General features: G+C 42.7%; 1 long non-coding RNA gene across 1 annotated transcript in view; it reads left to right on the top strand.

The window, feature by feature from the left end:
* LOC146821174 (uncharacterized) overlaps window positions 1-19,439 on the top strand; it is a 99,668-nt gene that overhangs the window by 34,251 nt on the left and 45,978 nt on the right. The window contains exon 2 of the long non-coding RNA XR_014962674.1: window positions 14,108-14,417. This is a non-coding gene — a long non-coding RNA (uncharacterized LOC146821174). The remainder of the gene's footprint in view (window positions 1-14,107; window positions 14,418-19,439) is intronic.

Genomic DNA, 19,439 nt, shown 5'->3' with positions numbered 1-19,439 from the left:
TCTCCTTTATACATTTGCGCATGTCTCCATGACTCGGCCCACCCGAGGCCTCCAAATTACAGCAGCCCGAGCTTCTTTTTTAATGTTTCAGGGAAAGCAACAGATCCAGTCCAAATTTTTAACTTTAAAAACAAAGTGCTTTATGCACCTGGCGGAGTCTATGCAGGAGCCCTCCAAGAGGCCTAGGGCATCACGGTATTCCTACCTTACTCACACCGATTTTTTTTTTTTTTTTTTTTGTGGGACTCGGCTCAAGCTGGGTCCCAAGTTGGCTGCCAATACTTCTTGGTTTGAAGATAAATATATTAACTACTGGCGGTAGCCAGTAGGTACTTATAGTTAGGACCATGTTTCCGTAGGAAAAGCATTTTTTGGCTTGCCTATTAAATCGCCGTAGTTTAACCAATCTTCATGAAATTTACCAAAAAAAGTGTCAAGGTAGGTTTTGGTTGTCATGGTCAGTTTGGGGACGATCAGTGCAGTGGGTACTGAGAATTTGAGGCACGAAATACGGGTGCTTTTGTAATCTTAATTCCTAGAGGAAACTTTAGCCAGACCTACAGCCCGAACCACTGAACGGACTTACACAAAATTTGTAGGAGAGATGTTGGTTCAAGGAAGTGCCTTTTGCATATTTGGTGTAAATCTGTTCAGTGGTTTTTGAGAAATTTAAACCGAATATTATAGCAAAATCTATGGCTGAGGATATTTCGTGGTGGTTTTGCGATTAATCGGGAATGCACATGCCAATGGGAATGCTCTGTTAGGCTGAACACAACCTGAACAGAAAGTTGCGGCTGCCATTTTAGATACTCTAACCTAATGGTTGAGAAATGAGGGTGTTAGCGACACAAGTTATAAGTCCAAAATTGATTTTTTTTTATCACATGCGACATCCGCGACACCGACGCAACCGCCAGCACAGCCCCCTGTATACTGTTGCGGGTATGTCGCAACTATCAACGTTGTCACGAATATTGGTGGAAATATTTAAAAATATATCAGTGAATCATTAAGACGCATTGTTATAGAGATTGTGTTTCATAGAGTTAATTATATAGTGAGTTATCTACTGTGATGGTTAGAATTAATTATATAGTTCACATTTTTTAATTATTTTTGGATGTGTTGGTGGTCATTGAATGTCTGCTTTTGTTTTCCGTTTTTACGACATGTCCGGGGGGATCGCGATTACCAACGTCATTGCGGTCTGAGGAGTCACTGCGAAAAAATTAAATAGGTTATAGAGATCATTTTCATAGAAACTCTCTAGAAAAACATGACTTTAGAGAATACTGTATGACACCCTTGGTGTGTAAAATACTGTAGTATGTGTGGATATATGTGTTTTAGACTTTATGGAATAGGTGCGCCTATCGCTGTTAACGGCCTCATCACAACATCTCAAATAACTGCAAAAATGAGAAATAGGTCTGAAAGATGTTTTTTAAAGAATGTTAGTAAAACAATATGAGTTTAAACATGCTTTGAAAGAAGTATGCATGTAGTAGTATGTGTAGTGCAATGTTCAGAATGGATATTTTTACACATTATTTTTAGATGTGTTGATGGTCATTGAATTTCTGCTTTTGTTTTCCGTTTTCGCGATGTGTTTTGGGAGATTGCAACGTCGTTGGGAAGATTGTCCAAAACTAAAAAAAAAAAAAACTTTTGAAAAAATCTTCTCATTATTTTGAGCACTAGGGTGGCTCTGACAAGAGCTGTTTTGTTGGTTGTGTGTATATGGCTGCTACACACAAGACCAGATGCAAAGTTTTAGGTTACTTAGAAACACCCTGTTGCCTTCATCTGTAAAGTGCACTCCATCATTTCTATAAATTCCATGCATGTCAAAACGCAGATTGCTGTTATAGAAACAGCCTATGCGATGGTCTCTGAGGAATGAAGAAATAGTTTCATTAGCATGTTTCCTGGCTTTGTCAATCTGGGGACAGAATTGATTTGACCACTTCCATTTCTGTCTTTGGCATATATTAGAGTACACTAAGACAGTGTGAGGGAAAAGCGATATCAGTTCTGCAAAGGTTTCTTTCATTAGGATTTCCAGCCCTACTCCAGCCAATGTACCTGGGTCATTGCCATCACCATGTGCAATCATGTCCGGTTACTTACGGTAACATTCATTACTCCGGGTCGTAGACCTCCCCCTCACAGTCCAAACCCCATGAGCATAGCTCCTCCCCCAGAACTTCCAAGCAAAACTCTTTAGTCCATCCCTTCCCTCCAGGCCACTCCCACATCCTGTGGCATAAAACCTATGACCCCCGATCCACATCCTGTAACCCCAAGCACAAGAAGCCGAACAGGGAGAGAGGGATGAGAACCAGGACTGTGACGGGGAGGTCTACGACTGTAATGAATATTACCGGTAAGTAACCGGACAATACCTCCTCTTCAGACCTCCCCATCAGAGTCCAACCCACATGAGCAGTTACCAAATCAAGAATCGGCTTCACTCAATTGCAAAAACAGACTTTATTAGCACAAGCAGAGAGTCACACCACTTGAACAGAACGCAATACTGCGTGCCCAAACCCAACAGACTCAGTCCCACCCACCACCAAACCATAATGGGACATAAAGGTGTGAGGACAACTCCAAGTAGCAGCCCTGCAGGTCTCGGCCATGAAAGCCCCCTGAAAACAATCCCAAAAAGCAGCCACCCCCGAGTCGATCTCCCCTGAACCGACCCAGGCGCGACAACGCCACAAGCACCATACACAGGCCCCACAGCCCACCTCAGCCAGCCACAGAGTATTCCCAGAAGGCTTCAGACCTTGACAAGCCAGCCCAAAGGTGACAAAAAGCGAATCCAACTTACGAAAAGGTTTAGTGCAAAGCAAGTACACCACCAGAGCCCGCCTAACGCCCAAACAGTGCAGCCGCACCTCAACCTCTGAAAGAGGATTCGGACAGAACACATGTAAAACCAGATCCTCCAAGCAGTGAATCGGGAAGGGACCATGGCGACAAAGGAGGGATCAGGCAGCAGAACAACTCGATCCGGAAAAAAATGCAAAAAGGGCTCTGAACAAAGCAAGGAGCCCAACTCCCAAATCCTGTGAGCCGAGGTAATAGCAACAAGGAAAAGCACCTTGATTGTCAAAAATCGCAAAGACACCTCACTCAAAGGTTCAAAAGGAGCCCCCTGCAAGGCCCTCAAAACCAAAGAAAGATCCCAACTAGGAGCAAAGGACTTAATGACGGGTTTTTGGAGGAAACAACTCCTCAACAACCAGGACACCAAGGGAACCACAGGCTCACAGTCCTAACCCCTAAAGGCCCTTACAGCCACCCACTGAGCCTTCAGAGAGGACACAGCCAGCCCTAAGTTGAAGCCATCCTTCAGGAAATTCAAGATACGCATGGGATCCACCTCCAAAGCAGACCAACCCCGAGCCGTACACCAACCCAGAAATGACACCCAATGTCTGGCATAGGACTTGGGAGTCGAAGGGCACCTGGACCTCCGAATAAACTAAGCCACAGAAGTAGAACACCCGAAAGCCACCAGATTTAGCCTCTCAACAGCCAACCTGCCAGCCACAAGTGGATCAGACAATCCCGGGACAGAGGGGGAAATGACAAGGGACAAGGAACCACCGGCAACCACCAGCAAGGACCCACGCCAACCTCAACAAAAGAGGGAACCAAGGCCTCCGGGACCAAGCAGGAGCCACCAGGACAACAGAGACCTAATCCAACTTGACCTTTAGCAGGGCCCGCGGAATCAGTGCATATATCAGGTCCCCTCTCCCACCGAAGGACAGAGCATCCACCCTCCAAACCGAGGCTGACTGAACCAGAGAACAAAACTTCTCTCGCAAGGCGTTCCCTGGGGCCACTAACAGATCCACCACGGGACCCCGAATCGGTCCATCAGGCAACCAAACACCTCCTGTGTCAGGCACATGTCGGACAGGAAGTTCAAAGGCCCCTGCAGATGCAAAGCCCTCAAAGATAACAAGTTCAACTTTGCCCATTGGCAGATCTGCTGAGCCAACAAGTTTAGGGAATCCACCTTTACCACAGATGGAAATTCCTCAGCGAACCTCTGAAAGGGATATCTTTTAGCCAGAAACCGGGGAAAGGTATGTTTTTCAATATCCTTCCATCCCCCTTCCAGGACATTGCTCACAGACTTATGAAGAGCAAGGCATTCAGGCTCCCTTTTCTGGTAATTTGCAAAACATTCTTCCAACTACACACCCTCCAAGGGACTAGGGAACACCAAATTGTCCCGGAGATGTTGCAGAACACTGCGAAGGTCCGCCCCTTGGACAAAACAACCCTCCACCTCCTCATACAACTCCCCATCTGGATCAACGTCTGCCGAGGCATCCAACTTCTGCCTCTTGGGCTTTCTAGCCAGAAAGGCAGCAGCCACTGCGGCTTCAATCATCTTCTGCACATCAGCCAGGGAAGGAGCAGTGGAAGACCCAGCAACCACCACCTCCTCCTCACATCTTAGATCACTCATCTCAGAACATCTAACCTCCATGATGGATCAGGACAGAAGAGTACCCACACCCTATAAATACCCCTGACCAATCAACCAAGACCACCAAGGGCCAATCAATGACAGCCTCCAGGACCCACAGCCAATTATCAACAGGACTAAAGGCCGGCTCAAAAACCGTCCAATCAGAGACCTCGCCAACCCAATAAAACCAACGCCCAAACCAGGCTCCTGCTGCAAGGGTTTCCGTCGGAGCCACCAAAGTATCCCCAACCATGAACCAGAGAACACCCAGGTAAGACTCCCAAGCAACTCCCGGCACCCCGCGTCTATGGAGCCAGAGCCACAGAATGCTACCACTAGGCCACAGTGGACCCACATCAATGAGCGGGGAGAACAGGAACCCTAGCGTCACCCCAACCAGTATGCCATAGAGAGGGTAGACCAGCCTGCATGAGCCTCAACAAGCGGGCTCTCACCCGGCCCCCGCACAGGAGCCCAAAGTCGAAGAGAACGCGCCAGAAGAACGCAGTGCTAACTGGCCACCCAGCCATAATAAATAAAACAAAGGCACATACCATGCTGAGGGTCCGACGGAGCAAGCGCCACTCTGACCGGCTCCGAACAAGACAGAGGGGCAACGCGATCTCGCAACTTGACCTCTGAGCCCCCGTGCAGAAGACCTCCTAAGAGGAGCCGTCCCGCCATGCCTCCGGCGCGCCGAGATTGCCAATGACGTGCTGACCAACCTCCCCTCCTTTCCCGGGTATCACCGCTAGAGCAGGGGATGAACCCGGAAGAGAGGAAGCCGTAACAGCCCCGCCACTACCACAATAAACTAGGTTGTCCGGCCCATAAACCCAAGTCCCGCTATAGCAGGGACTTGAAAAGTACCCAGGCAGGCACGCAGGTATTCCAGCAGCCACTAACGTAGACCGCCGCACATTTACCACACGAAGGTATCAGGTACCCCCTCTGTGAGTCTTGCCCAGAACAGTTCGAGCAGAAAAAAAGAATCAAGATATGGATAGGGGGGTCATAGATTAAATGCACAGGATGTGGGAGTGGCCTAGAGGGAAGGGATGGGCTGAAGAGTTTTGCTTGGAAGTTCTGGGGAGGAGAAGCTATGCTCATGTGGTTTGGACTGTGACGGGGAAGTCTGACGAGGAGTTAATGAGGTGAGGACCTTGGGAATCCACAATGAATTTAACCAAAGCCAGCAACTGATGGAACTTCAACCCTCTCTGGCCAAACCAAGTAATCTGCACATTTGACAAACCCAAGTCCCTGCCAATACCTCCCTTTTTTGCAGCCTATTAAGCCCAATAGATATATCTGTGGCCTACAATCCATACTCTAAGCATTTTGAAGTGAAGGAGCAATAGTAGTCAGGGGAAGTCTGGAGCTGAATGAGGTAGTTGTCCAAAGGAAAAACAGTTAAAATGGAGGTGTTTAAAAAAAATATATATTTCATTGGATGCTGTCAGCATGATAGTGAATAAAATTAGGTAGTGTGTGGGATGCCTCAGTAAGAAGTCTTATTATTGGCTATTGTTTAAAAAAAGAAATGTAATAAAGACATGGATATGCGTTTGAATCTGTGGAGTAAAGCACACAACAGTATCTTATTTGGAAGTAGCATGTTCCTTTTAGAATGTGATGTGAACTTGTGACCTACTGGTTCCACTGGGTTGCTAGGTACACTGAGCTAAGAGTGTATTGGGGGGGTTTTAAAGAGACAGAACATTTCTTTAAAAGTTGAGGAGTGATGACACACTTTAAGTAATGGCAAGTTTTAATTTCCAACTCAGGACTATGTAATAAACTGTTGTGTAGTATTAGAATAAAAATATAATTGAAGCTAGCTACAGATTTGAACTCCCGTTTTTTTCCGACGATTACTCAGCGATGATCGCGACAACATCTCAAAAATGTGCCAACAGGAACCTCATTTTGAAAGAGAGGGAAAGGGTTAACACATGCTAACTATTCACAAATGGAGATGCAGTAGTCTAAAATTAAAGACATCATTTCATTTGCTGCCTTTCTCATGATGATAGAGTGGAAAGTTGAAGAGGTTGCCATTTTAGAGTTGCTTTGTATGAGAGTGGTGTACCATTCTTGTGCTTAGTTTTCACAAACCCTAACAGTGTCAAAAGTATCCACAGAGAGCTAAAATAACAATTTAATCTACGAACTCAGGGGTATATTCACAAGAACGTATGATAACTACTGCAAGAGTAGCGTAACGCAACTTTCAATTGCACAGCCTATCGCGGGAAAATAACCCCGTTACAACGTGGAATTCACAACAAACCGGTAGCAAGCGATAGTCTACCGAAACCGTGGACAATGATACAACCACCAGGACGGAGATAAAACCACAAACCACAACACCAAAAAATACGCGACGGGTCAAAGCACGATAAGGAAATCAACGATAAGCAGCGCCAGGCCTGCAACACACACCTGGCAGGCTGAAAAAATCACCATAAAAGTAGAAAAAACACCCACACACAAACTGACCTACACCCAAGCACCATGGAGGCAGCTGGAGCAGGCACAGAGGATGAGTGCAACCCCGCAAGCACCCCGGACGACCAGCCTGGGACATCGGGGACAGGGAAGGGCAAGGACAAGAAGACGAGGAAGACGAAGTTCATTCCGCAGGTGAACAGGATCATAGTCACAAAGGTGATGGAACACCATCAACAACTCTCCATCACATCCAACGTGTCATTGGGCACCAAAACTGTAATATGGCGGGACATCGTGGACAAGGTGAATGCCGTCAGAGAGCACAAGTGGACTATGGACGAGGTCAAGAGGCGATGGAATGACATCAAGCGGAAGACCAAGGAGAAACTCTCCCCCAACCAGAAGGCAGCAACGCAGACCGGAGGTGGGGGCCCAGCACCACAGCTCATGCTGGATGACATGGAGGAGCTGATGTCGACAGTCATCAGTGTGGATACTGTGGCCGGAGTCGGGGGACCTGACACTGCTCGACAGGACACAACACAACCTCAACAGGGTGATCGACCACCAGGTACTGGGGGGATAGGTGGAGATGGCCATAATGGCACAAATGCACAATCAAGCAGGGCACAGTACACACCCACAATGACCCTGGCTCCTTGCCCAGACCCACAGACTGTCACAATGTACAATGCCATGCTGTCTGAATGTCAACCTGTACAATGCGGCTACATACATGTGGACACATTGAAATACACCATCTCCCCTTCACATCGCAGGGGCATTGTCAACACCTCCTGCAGAGCTGTCTCAGCCACTCTTCACTGATGACGAGGAGGACAACACCAGCATCGACATCCAATACATCATTAACCTCATCCGCCATTCACCTCCAGGATCAGGGCAGCCCAGCTACATCGATGAGACCCCACCCACCACCCGATACACCCAGCTGGAGGCACCCACAGCCCCGGCACCCTCCCAAGTCCCCCAGGAACAACAAATGGCCTTCCAACGCCGTGTGCTGGAGGGCCAGAGGGAGATGGCTGAGCAGCTGCGGGTGGGGTTCGAACTCATGGCTGCCAAACTGGACGCCATCCTTGTGTGTCTATGTCCGCCGCATGGTCTCCAACGAGCCCTGACTGATATCGCTGGAGTCATGACATGGAGAGAATAACAGCTGTCCGCTCAGAGTGGCTCCAGCGATGCCAGCCGTGAGCTGGCACACATGCAAAAGCTCATGGAGGACATGGTGCGGATGGAGGTGGAAAGGATGGCAGCCACCGCTGCACATCATCGAAATGTAGCTGGGATCTATCATGCCCTGCAGACCTCCATCATGGCATACCCGCCACATGGCGTGGCACAGATGAATGCTGCTGCCCCCACCCCGTCCACTTCCCGCCCCCTGGTGTGTCAGTGCCTCCCAGTGCGGCAGGCGTGAACCTGATGTGTTAGTGCCACACAGTGCTGCCGACAAGCCCCCTCCAGCCCCTGATGTGTCAGTGGCACATAGTGCCACAGCTGGTACTGCAATACCCACAGGTGGGGCAGAGCACACATCCGGGGACAAGGACGTGAATGAGTTTGTGATCAGGAGGCACTAGCATTCATTTCTGCCACCTGGCCTGTATTTGCTTGGTGCCACACATGGCCTCATGACATTCCAATGACCCCCGATACACTCTGATGCACTCACCTCGGACAGCGACATGGACTGCCACATCCTGTTCGATGACCAATGACACGGCGGACAGACTGCGGACTGTACCCTTCCTCTTCCGCAGTACATGTCATCCCCGGATGGACTCTGGCTGGCCCTCCACGGGCCCATATTGTGTAGTGTGCTTGGCATTGCCCTGTACCGCTCCAGCTGTATGACTGCACTGTATGTGCAAATTAACATCCAGTGACGCACTGCTGTGTCATGTCTTACATCATTCAGGTATGGATGTGTGGGTGAATGTGGGTCAGTGCCTTCCCTTGCGTCAATGATGTTCATCCTGTGGGATGCGACTCAGAGGGTGCGACATTGCATTTTGTGTACCTGGTCCCGTGAACACTACAACAGGGACACATGCATCAGTCACTTCCTTGTCCGGACATGGACTGGACCACGCCCGAGCCCACGAGTCATTGTTGCAAGCCCTGCACTGGTCCAACACTTACCCTACTGTTGCACCCCCTGGAGTTAGAATAGTAATTTTTACCCCTATACTATCCAACACTTACCCTACTGTTGCACCCCCTGGAGTTAGAATAGTAATTTTTACCCCTATACTATCCAACACTTACCCTACTGTTGCACCCCCTGGAGTTAGAATAGTAATTTTTACCCCTATACTATCCAACACTTACCCTACTGTTGCACCCCCTGGAGTTAGAATAGTAATTTTTACCCCTATACTATCCAATACTTACCTTAAATGCAATGTAATATTATGCGTTGTAATTGTATGCGTTGTAAAGGTGGTATGCGATGTAATGGAATGCGTTGTAAAGGTAGTTTTTAAAAATGCGTTGTAGTGTCATGCGATGTAATGGAATGCGTTGTAGTGGATGTTGCGTTGTAAAAATTGCGTTGTAAGTGCATGCGTTGTAAACGTATGCGTTGTAACGTCATACATCCAACGTGAGACTTTTTGGCCTGCAGAGAGTGGCTGCATGGTGTGGAGGGTGCCATGTCCGCGGGCTCCGGGCTTGTGGCTTGCAGCGGCACGTCTTGGGATCTCCTGTCTTCACGCCGGTGGTGGAAGGTGAGCAGTGAGGCCTGGTTGTGATGTTGTGTTGTGCAAGTCATGTATCTGGACTCTGTTTCATCTGACGGCTCTGACTCAGATGTGTGACCTGGTGAACTGCGATGCATACCGGCATGTGGTTGGAGACACACCGGTGGCAGCAGGTGAGCAGTGTGGCCTGGGTGCACAGGGGCGGCACTCTCTCTCTCCCTCTCTTCTTCTCTCTCTCTTTCTCTCTCCCTATTTTCTTCTCTCTCTCTCTCTCTCTCTCTCCTTCTCTTCTTCTCTCTCTCTCTCCCTCTCTTCTTCTCTCTCTCCTTCGCTCTCTCTGTCCTTTAATGTGCGCAGGGCACACCTTCTCATCATGTTTTTTGTCTTGCAGGCTGGGAGCTACGGATTGCCCGAGAGGAGCAGCCATGTGTCTTCATTTCATTTCAGTGTTAATTTTAATAAAGTTTCATTTGTTGCTTTGAAAGTGAATGTGTGCTGCTCATTTCTGTGTCGACACATGCATGTCACCAGTTGTGATAGTGCGACGTCATGCGGATTATTTTGTACATGTTTAGGTGTAGCTGATGTGGCATGTCTTTGGTCGGGGGTGCCAGGGAGGGGTGGTCCTGGGGGTGGTGGCGGTGGGTATTGTGGCCCTCTTGGGTGTCCGGGCCGCATGATGGATGGCTCCATGGCATCTGTTGCCCTTCCGATGTGGCCCTGGGCTGTGCTCCCTTTTGTGGTGCAGGCTGCCGTCTGACTTTACACCAGGTCAGAGCAGGTGTAGATTTCCTGGTGCAAACGCGCTTTATCGCCTGTTTTGTGTTTTTGTCCCAGTTCTGTCTGGTCGTTGAGGATGTTGAGGTGTGATGTTGTCACGGCTTTTGGCATGGGAACGCCCACTCTGCATCTCAATATCGATAGTTGCGGGGGGACTCTGTGGCAATTTTTTGCGGCTGCTATCACGGGTTAACTGGTGCTGTGGGCTGTTAGCACCAGCTTGTGAATGGGGAGGTAAATTTATCACAACTTTGGCGGCGATAAAGTGTCGTTAATTCGGCGATAGCTCCTTGTGAATATGCCCCTCTATTTACTGGTATGTACATAACTTTTTAATCCTTTAAAAAGCTACATTAGTTATGAAGATGTATATGGGAGTTTGATAAAAAAGAGTATCACGTGATGTGAAAAAATATATGAGATGAACTGTATCTACTAGAGCGTATGTGTTTAAGAGGTTAGTGGTGAATGCTTTCGGAAGTAAGAAGAAAATGAATTAGTGCCTCTTTATTACATTGTGTATTTTATTGAAAAATAGCAGTATAGTACTGTGGTTAGTTGAAATGAGGAACTAAGAATGTTTTAAATGTCATGTGCAGAATAGATACATCTGTTATTTGCATTCTGGGAGTTGTAGTAACTTTAGTAACATTATTAAGCAGGAATAGTGTAGTCAGCAAGAAAAGATAAGAATATGTTGTCCGCCTGTATATGAATTAGAAAGAAGTAATACTTGTTAGGTATGTATTTGGAAGTATTTGTCAATGTGGTTTTTGACACAGCTATATACACAGTGCGACTTTTGAGTTTACTTAAAATTGCAGAGAGGTATATATTTTTGGAAAGATGGCTTGAAGGTGTACATCTATTAAGAGTTTGCATATATGTTTACACAGTGATCTATGTTCAATAAGGCTGATGAAAATTTCATGTATGTACTGAGGGTAGTGCTTTTTTCCTTAAACATGGTTTGTTTAAAATTGAGGAGAATTAAATTGCAGAATGCCTTGAGAGTTCTTGTGCAAGCCTCATCTCGAGTGTAACTTGTTCTTGAAATATGCTGAATATATATTTTAGAAGGAGAAGAAGTAGTTGAGAAGTGATGTAGGCGTGCCATTCGCAAAAGGTTTTGTGCTTTGAAAATTTTCTAAATGTTATTTTCCGTTTTAGAAACTTGCTGATGCATGTGTACTCGCAGTAACAATGCAATGTATGTTTCTAGAGAGCCCTGTAGGCACTTTTTTATCAAGTGTGATATCTAGGCTTCACTCACTCAGCTCAAAAGAAAAGCATATATACAGTAAAATAGGTAGTTTGATACTGACAGAAGGAGATAACAAATGAGTCAGAGATATAGTCACAACTGTTATGCATCTAAAAGCAATGAAGATACTTTCACAGTCAGTCGGGTAGTCTCATGCAATCACCCAGCCGCTAGTCAGGCAGACATCAAATAAGTTGTTTACTATCCATGGAGTTATTTAAATACCCAGGCACTACACATGTACTCTTGCAATCAGGCAGGCAGAAATGATGTAGTCATCTAATCATCTAGGTACTAACTATTTACTTTTGCAATTAACAGGGCTGTAACTATGCAATCATTATAACATTTGCACAGAACATATGCGGCCATCTAAACACCCACTTATAACCCATGCAGTCATTGAAATACTGTGGCACACTGGTGCACTTATGACACACTCAGGCACTACTCATGCGCTCATTTAATTACATAGAGAGTACCATTGTAGTAAACCCATCACCCATCCAGTACCTATGCAGTCATTTAATTACTGTGGCAATACTCTTGCACTAATTCAATCACCCCAGCAGTACACTTACTTTCATCAAATCTCTCAAGTTTTAACAATGGACTCATGCAGTCACTCAGACACTAGTCATGCACTCATCTAATTAGCAAGGCACTTCTGATGCACTTCTTCAATTATCCAGGCACTACCCCTGTAGGTATCTGAACATCTAGCCACTACATGTTTATTCAACCAAAAACAAATGTGCAGCATCCAATCGCTGTAACACTATTCATGCACTCATTCACTAGGCTAGGTGCTATGCATGGACTTAAACAATCATATATGCACTATCCATGGACTCCATAAATCACCCATATACAATGTATGCACTCCTGCAATCACCCGGGAACTAGAGTTGCCCTCATTTAATCATCCCACCAGTAGCTATGCATCTAGTGAATTATTGAAGCATTAGTCACACACTCATGCACTCATCCAAACACCCAGATAGTGGTGGAATACTCATGCAAACACGCAGGCAGTAACTATGCAGATATGGAATGACCCATGGAGTTATGACATAATCAGGGAATCATCTAGGCACTACCTGTATCCTCAGGGAATCACCTAGGCACTACTTATGCACTCAATCAATCATCCAGGGAGTATTGATGTGTTCAACCACAAACCCGTGTATTTCCAAGTTTTACTGAGAAATTTTAGTCTTTTAGAACCATGTGGGGAATGATATCAGCAACCCGTCACACACACTTTGCAGGTACTGGGAAGAATTAGTAAGCTATATGGTTGGATATAGAGTAATGTGCAGATTTTCACATGCACTGTTTCCCAAAATGTAAATCTGATACATTTAAGTAGAAAAGTACTGAGATACTAAATAACGCATTGACGCAGTGGTAGGGACAGACGCAAAAAACTCTTATGGTGTATTTTTGGATTCACAGTGTTGAGACACTGTATGTACTTATACACTTGGGTAAGCCATTTGGCTGCACGTGCTGCAGTACTTTCAAAGTACAGGGGTGCATCATATTTACAACAATATGATGGATCCCTGTGCTATCCCCTGCGCTGGTGCACAACTGACAGTCATGCTCCAATGGAGGCACTATTGCACCATGGTGCAAGGATGCCTGTGTTGCGAGGATGATTGTTTTTGTGCAGGAAATCACACCTTCCTGCACAAAAACAATCATGAGAGGTGTTTCCCTCTTTCTATGTGTGCTGCAGCAGGCATAAATTATTTCTCCTTGTTGTGCCTCCCTACACCTGCCCTGGGAGGCATAGAATTCTGACACATTCCAGGTGTAAAAATCGTTATAAATCTGGGAATGTGGCAAAATGCATGGGTGTTGTTTGGGAGCACCCATGGCATGCTCCTTTCACGTTGAGTGCTGTGTGAAAAGGGCCCTTATTTGCAAGGCCACAAAGAGCCACACAGAGTGGCTTTACGTGGCCTTGTAAATACCGAGCACCACACTACGGCGATGTTGTGTCTAAAAAGTAAGGCTTTCGTGGTGCATGGGGCTTCTAAATATGCTCCCTTGGCTTGATTTTTAAAATGTACTACAGAAGGGATAAACTGGTCTTTCACCATGTATAAGTTAGAAGTGAGATATGATGCAGCTGTGTTGTAGGACACGGTGCTAAAATGTTAAAAGGTAACTAATAAATAAAGTTTTGTGTTTTGCTTTGGGATTGCTATACTGAAGTAAGTGCATGTAGTAATATAGCTAGGTTCATCTGTAGATTTAAAACTGCAACATACCAAAAAAACTGTTTTTGTGTTATGTGTAAGTCAGAAGTAAAGTAGCTTGTATGTTGGGTAGGGCTATAATTAAAATATACCTGTTTTTTTACAGACCAACATATACATAACAACACACAGTTAATATGCCCACAAAAGCTCAGAGGAAAAAGCAACAGATGCAACTACAGTATCTCTGCAGAACTGAGTTAAAAAAAGGGGCAAAATGCAGAAAAAGAGGTGCTGGTAAGAGGACAAAGTCATTTCTTCAAAATATATGTGGACATTTGCAAAGATTACAAAATAAGGAAAATACAATTATGACTATGAGAAACAACAAGAGTGGACAAAGTGTACATTGGAAGAACAGAACAGATTGTACCAAAGATGGATGCAACATAACCAGGAGACAGAAGCAGTTTAAGGTAATCAGAGCCAGGATTTTTCGTTGTAGAGTGGTTGTAAATTTAGTGAGAAATTTTAAAAAGGAGAGATGCAGTTAAACAGAAAGAATGAGTTGAGAGAGTAGTTGATAGGGTTTGAAGAGGAAGCATTTCATTTTGGTTCTAAACAGAATGAAGACTCTTGACAAAATAGTGTTGTGCATGAGGAGACAAAAGCAGAATGTGCATATGTGAAAGGCAGTATAGGTGAGTGTTGGAGTATATGAGTGAATGTATGTGTGACTGACTGATTGTGAGAGTGGCCATTCAGGTGAGAGTCTTCTTGTGTCAGTGACTATATATAGGTGAGTGAGTATGTGTATAACTGTATAGGTGAATAAATGGCTGTGTTGTTGACTCTATAGGTGAGTGTGTAGGTGTGTGAGTGGCTCTATGAGTGACTGACTGTGTGTGAGAGGCTGTATGGGTGTCGGAGTAGATATATCAGTGGATGTATTAGTGAGTGAGCTGTTGTATGAGTGGCTGTATGGGTAACTAAGTGGATGTGTGTACACCTATGAATCAGTGAGTGGGTGAGTGTAAGTACTGGCATGGGTGTATCAATGGTTTTGATGGTGCTAGTGTAGAAGTTGGAGTGGGTATATGAAAGGTTATAATTGGATGTGAGTGGGTGCGTCAGAGATTCTGTGGATGATGTCATCAGTGATGTCATTTGAGATATCAGCTCAGCTAACTATAACTGTTGAATTTCTCTGGATTTGTATCAGCAAAATGACAGTCTAGCTATACCGTCCCTGTAACCTTTTGTTTTTTCTGTGAATATATATATAACTTAGTTATATTAGGGGTTATTACATTACAACAAGAAGACATTTAAACTACACAAACATTAGAAATACCATAGTTATAGTTTTGTTTTTAAGCTTCACATTAAAACCTTACATATGCAAATTATACTACAGTCCATATATATGTCACTGCACTGAAACAGTCAAACAACTATAACTCACCAATTGTATATGCATCCTTTACACCATTAAACAATGGCTTCTTAATACATATATTAATGTAGCAATCATCTACACATTGTGATATGGAGATGCACACATTTCATTTTCAATAGCTATATATATATATTGTGAGTTATAGTTGTTCGGCTGTATGAGTGATGTATATATGTAATGTTTGATTGGGGACCATAGTATTATTTGTATAGATAAACTTTGAATGAAAGCCTTAAAAAGAAAACTATTACTATGGTAGTTATGATGTTTTGCTGTTTAAATGTCTTGTTGTTGTAATGTAAGAATCCCTAACTATAACTAAGATGTAACCGTTGTTTTTTTTATTTACTTGTGTTTTAGAAGTAACACATTTGTAAAGTTGTGTGTCTATGTAATACATTGTGTTCAATGGTATTTTAAAATTTTAATGTAATTCAGGTTTCTTTTGGGGTAGAATTGACCTATGGATTTGTAGCCCAAATTAATCTCTGTGTTTTTTTAATTAAATACTATATAACTATAATAATCTTGGATTTTGTAGGTAAAAAGTAGTACTAGTAATCAAGTGAACAAAAGCCATTATCATGTTGGAAACCATACTAACCTTGTCTAGTGTAGTTTTTTTCAGAACTCTACGACGTTTGTGTGTGGTATCACTATTTAATTTTGAGTTTTCCAGTTAATTATTATGCTTCACTGGTAGAAATATTAATCATGTGTAATGTTATTCCTTTAATATTATGTGTAGGGGTGGGCGGAATTTGCGTAATCGCGTTACGCAAATCTCCGCGAAACAGTAAAAAATCTCCGCGAACACGCGGAATTGCTTGTTCGCGATACTTTTTTCCTGTTCGCGATCGCTGTTTGCGTGCTCGGGGTGAAATATCTCGCGAACACGCATATTGAGAACGCGAACAAGTAAAAAATTTCGCGAAGTTGCGGAACGTAGATTTTTTTTCAGTTTTGCATTCTCCGCCGAACGCGAAATTACCCAAATTTCGCAAATTCCGCGAACGGAACGGAATTTACCGCCCAGGCCTAATTATGTGCGGCTAATCCAATTAGAGCAGTAACAACACAAGATCAGTTAAATTTGGTGACTTTTTTTTAACGTAAGCAGTTATAACTTTTATAAAGAAATTTTCCTGGTACCAGCTTGGCCTGATATATATTTTAATATATGCTGGTATGCAGAACATATACATAAACCATGCTCATGTTGTACTCAATGATCAACACTTGCTTTAATTTCGTCAAATATTACATGTTGATCACAATTTAATTGTGCTAAGATGTAACCAAAATTGTCACCATCCTTACTCTTTTCTGCCATAGCAAGTTCAACCTCATCCATAGCAATTGTTCCTTCATTTACAATATTTTGTAAACCAAGTGCATCTGCAGGAGTTATATTACAAACCATATTAACACTTTTGTCTTATATTGCAATTATTTCAAACTAATTGGCAATAAAGAATTACAACAACACTTGCAATATCACATAATAGTTCCAAATGGATTTTTGTATCTAAAGGTTCTTTATCCAACATGGCAGCATACGTCTTAAACTCTGGTATTGTCATAAAGGGTTTCTAGTTTATAATACGCTTCCTAGTAAGATATAAATTTGCAATCAATGCTTTCTCTTTTTGCCATGATTTAAAAAGTTGTAATAGTATCAAAAAGTAAAATTCTTTGTTTGCAGGATTATCATATGTAAGTTTGTGGTGATTAATTAGTGTTGATGTTGAATGATGTATTAAGTAGGGGTCTGTTCCCTGCTCCTTGAATTTTCCAGTATGAATATCTGCAATGACATTATTCTGTAAGTATAAAATTGAGCTTCTTTATACAGTAATACGTTTTGAAATAAATGACTACTGTTAGGGGTACATGTCTATAAAATTTGTTTTGACAATGTCATTGTTTTCAGGATCAAAGTGAGCAAGATATTAAATTTCTGGCAAACTTTTTAAAACTCTTCTTCACACGGATGCTAATCCTCAGCTGAGCCATGTAAAACCCCCAGATTTACCATATAAATTTGAAGAGCTTAAATAGTCACATGCCTCATAACTGCTAACCTCTCTATAGATAGCATTTCACGGCTAAATCGATACAGCCTTTTAGTTAAAGATTGCTCAGCGGATATTTCTTCCCATACTTCTTTCCTATCAGTTTTCTCAGCTTTAGTAATATATGAAGTGACATACCAGGCAACAGCAGTTGAATTATCAGCAACAGATTGGATATCAATATTAGTGTTCCACGTATGCAGTATTAAATGGTTGTAGTCATTGATCTGCTGTGAAGCGTGTCCATGTTTTAAATTGTATGAGTTTTTTGGTGACTTTCCTTTAACAACATGCCAAACAGAAGATGTAAGATCGTTGACTCTTCCTTTTATAAAATTGGTCATAGGAATCAAAAATGACATTTAGTAATCTGCTTTGATCTGTTTCAAAATTTTAGTAAACAATATTTCCCAAATTTGTGAGTTTGAAATGTAATAACTTATTCAAACTTTTTTTTTAAAGTTTCTATATTTGGAATTTCACACATAATAAATTGCTTAATAAACCAAGAAACAGATTAATCAGAGTCATATACAAATGTTGGTGCATTCTTTATCCATAACAGCATTTGGTTATGAGGTGAACCTCTTGCCTGGTACTGTTTTCTCCAAAAGAAATCAACAACCTCTCCTAGTGGTTTTATTATTTTTTTCATTAGGATCTTACACATAGTATGGAATTTGCAGTTAAAAAATCTGCAAATATTTGGTGGATGTACAGATCATAATTCCCCTAGTATTTTCACAGCTACATCTATAAAAGTTTTGTTAGCTTCATGTAGGAAAGTGTATAAAATAATCCCAAAAGTATTCGGTACAGCTTAAAGTCAGAAACCAAGTTGTTGTACCAAAATCCTCAACAGACAATTTAATTCTCCATGTCTTCAGAACCAATATTAATTTGTGCCTTTTTGACATGCCATTTTATTTATTAAATTATATTCAATGTTTTTTTCATTGCTTTCCACTTTATTTAAGAAATCTTTAGCTGTTTTGTTCTTAAATCCTGCTCCTGTTTGCATGGCATGTGCAACAGCATAGAAGGTAATGGATAATTCACTTTCATAGAGTAAACTGAAAATGTAAAGTATGTTTTGCCTAAAACTTGGGATTTCATAATATAGTCTTGTCGAATGATATTCGGCAGCAGAAATTGGAAAAGGGTAATCATCATATAACCCTCATTTTCCTGTTTGAAATAAAACTGGATAACATCGACCCTCTAAACTTTCCCAAATATTTACGGGATCTCCTGTAGCCTTTCTCATTTTATAGAATTTGAAAGCATCACCTGTTAAATCTTTTGAATGCAGTGGGTGTATACTATAGTGCTCGTATATTTCTTCTGAGTGTTTACTGATTTACTGAAATTGGCATACATTACTTTCGTCTGGAACTAGTAGGTCATTGGTGGCACCTAAGTCATTCAGTTTAAAATTCTGGTAGTGTATGTTATTTTCTAACAAGTATGAAATTTTGTCTTGTAGTTTAGAAATGCTTCTTAAATCTTGCCAATTTATTTTACTTTTTGTTGGAACACCATTAACTAATACAACTATAGATTCTTTTAATTTGGGCTGTACTTCCACAGAGTCAATACTTTTCTGATAATCTAATGGTCTAATAACTACTTTTACTGTTAGTTCATGCACTAATTCTTGAGCTTGAAATTTTCCGGATTTTGGTTGCAATCTTATAATAGTTTGAAAAGGATGTAAAGTTTAAATAAAGTTAGTTTCATGGAAATTCAAATTTTGTAATTCTGCAGATTTAGGTTCAATTTTCAAATAATTCCAAATGCACCTTAAGGCATAAAATTATGGTCAAGTTTCTCAAGGCAATAATAACATAAATTGATCAGAGCAAATCAGAGCAAACATCATATCTGTTTTTCACTATAAGATAAATAGCAAGTTTTCGCCATTCATCTATATTCTTGTTCTGTTTCTTTCTAATAAATCAATA

Source organism: Triturus cristatus, chromosome 6 (genome assembly GCF_964204655.1).
Source record: "Triturus cristatus chromosome 6, aTriCri1.1, whole genome shotgun sequence".
Classification (NCBI taxonomy): Eukaryota; Metazoa; Chordata; class Amphibia; order Caudata; family Salamandridae; genus Triturus; species Triturus cristatus.
The sequence above is the reverse complement of the archived record's forward strand: the minus strand, read 5'-3'. Positions and strand labels throughout refer to the sequence as shown.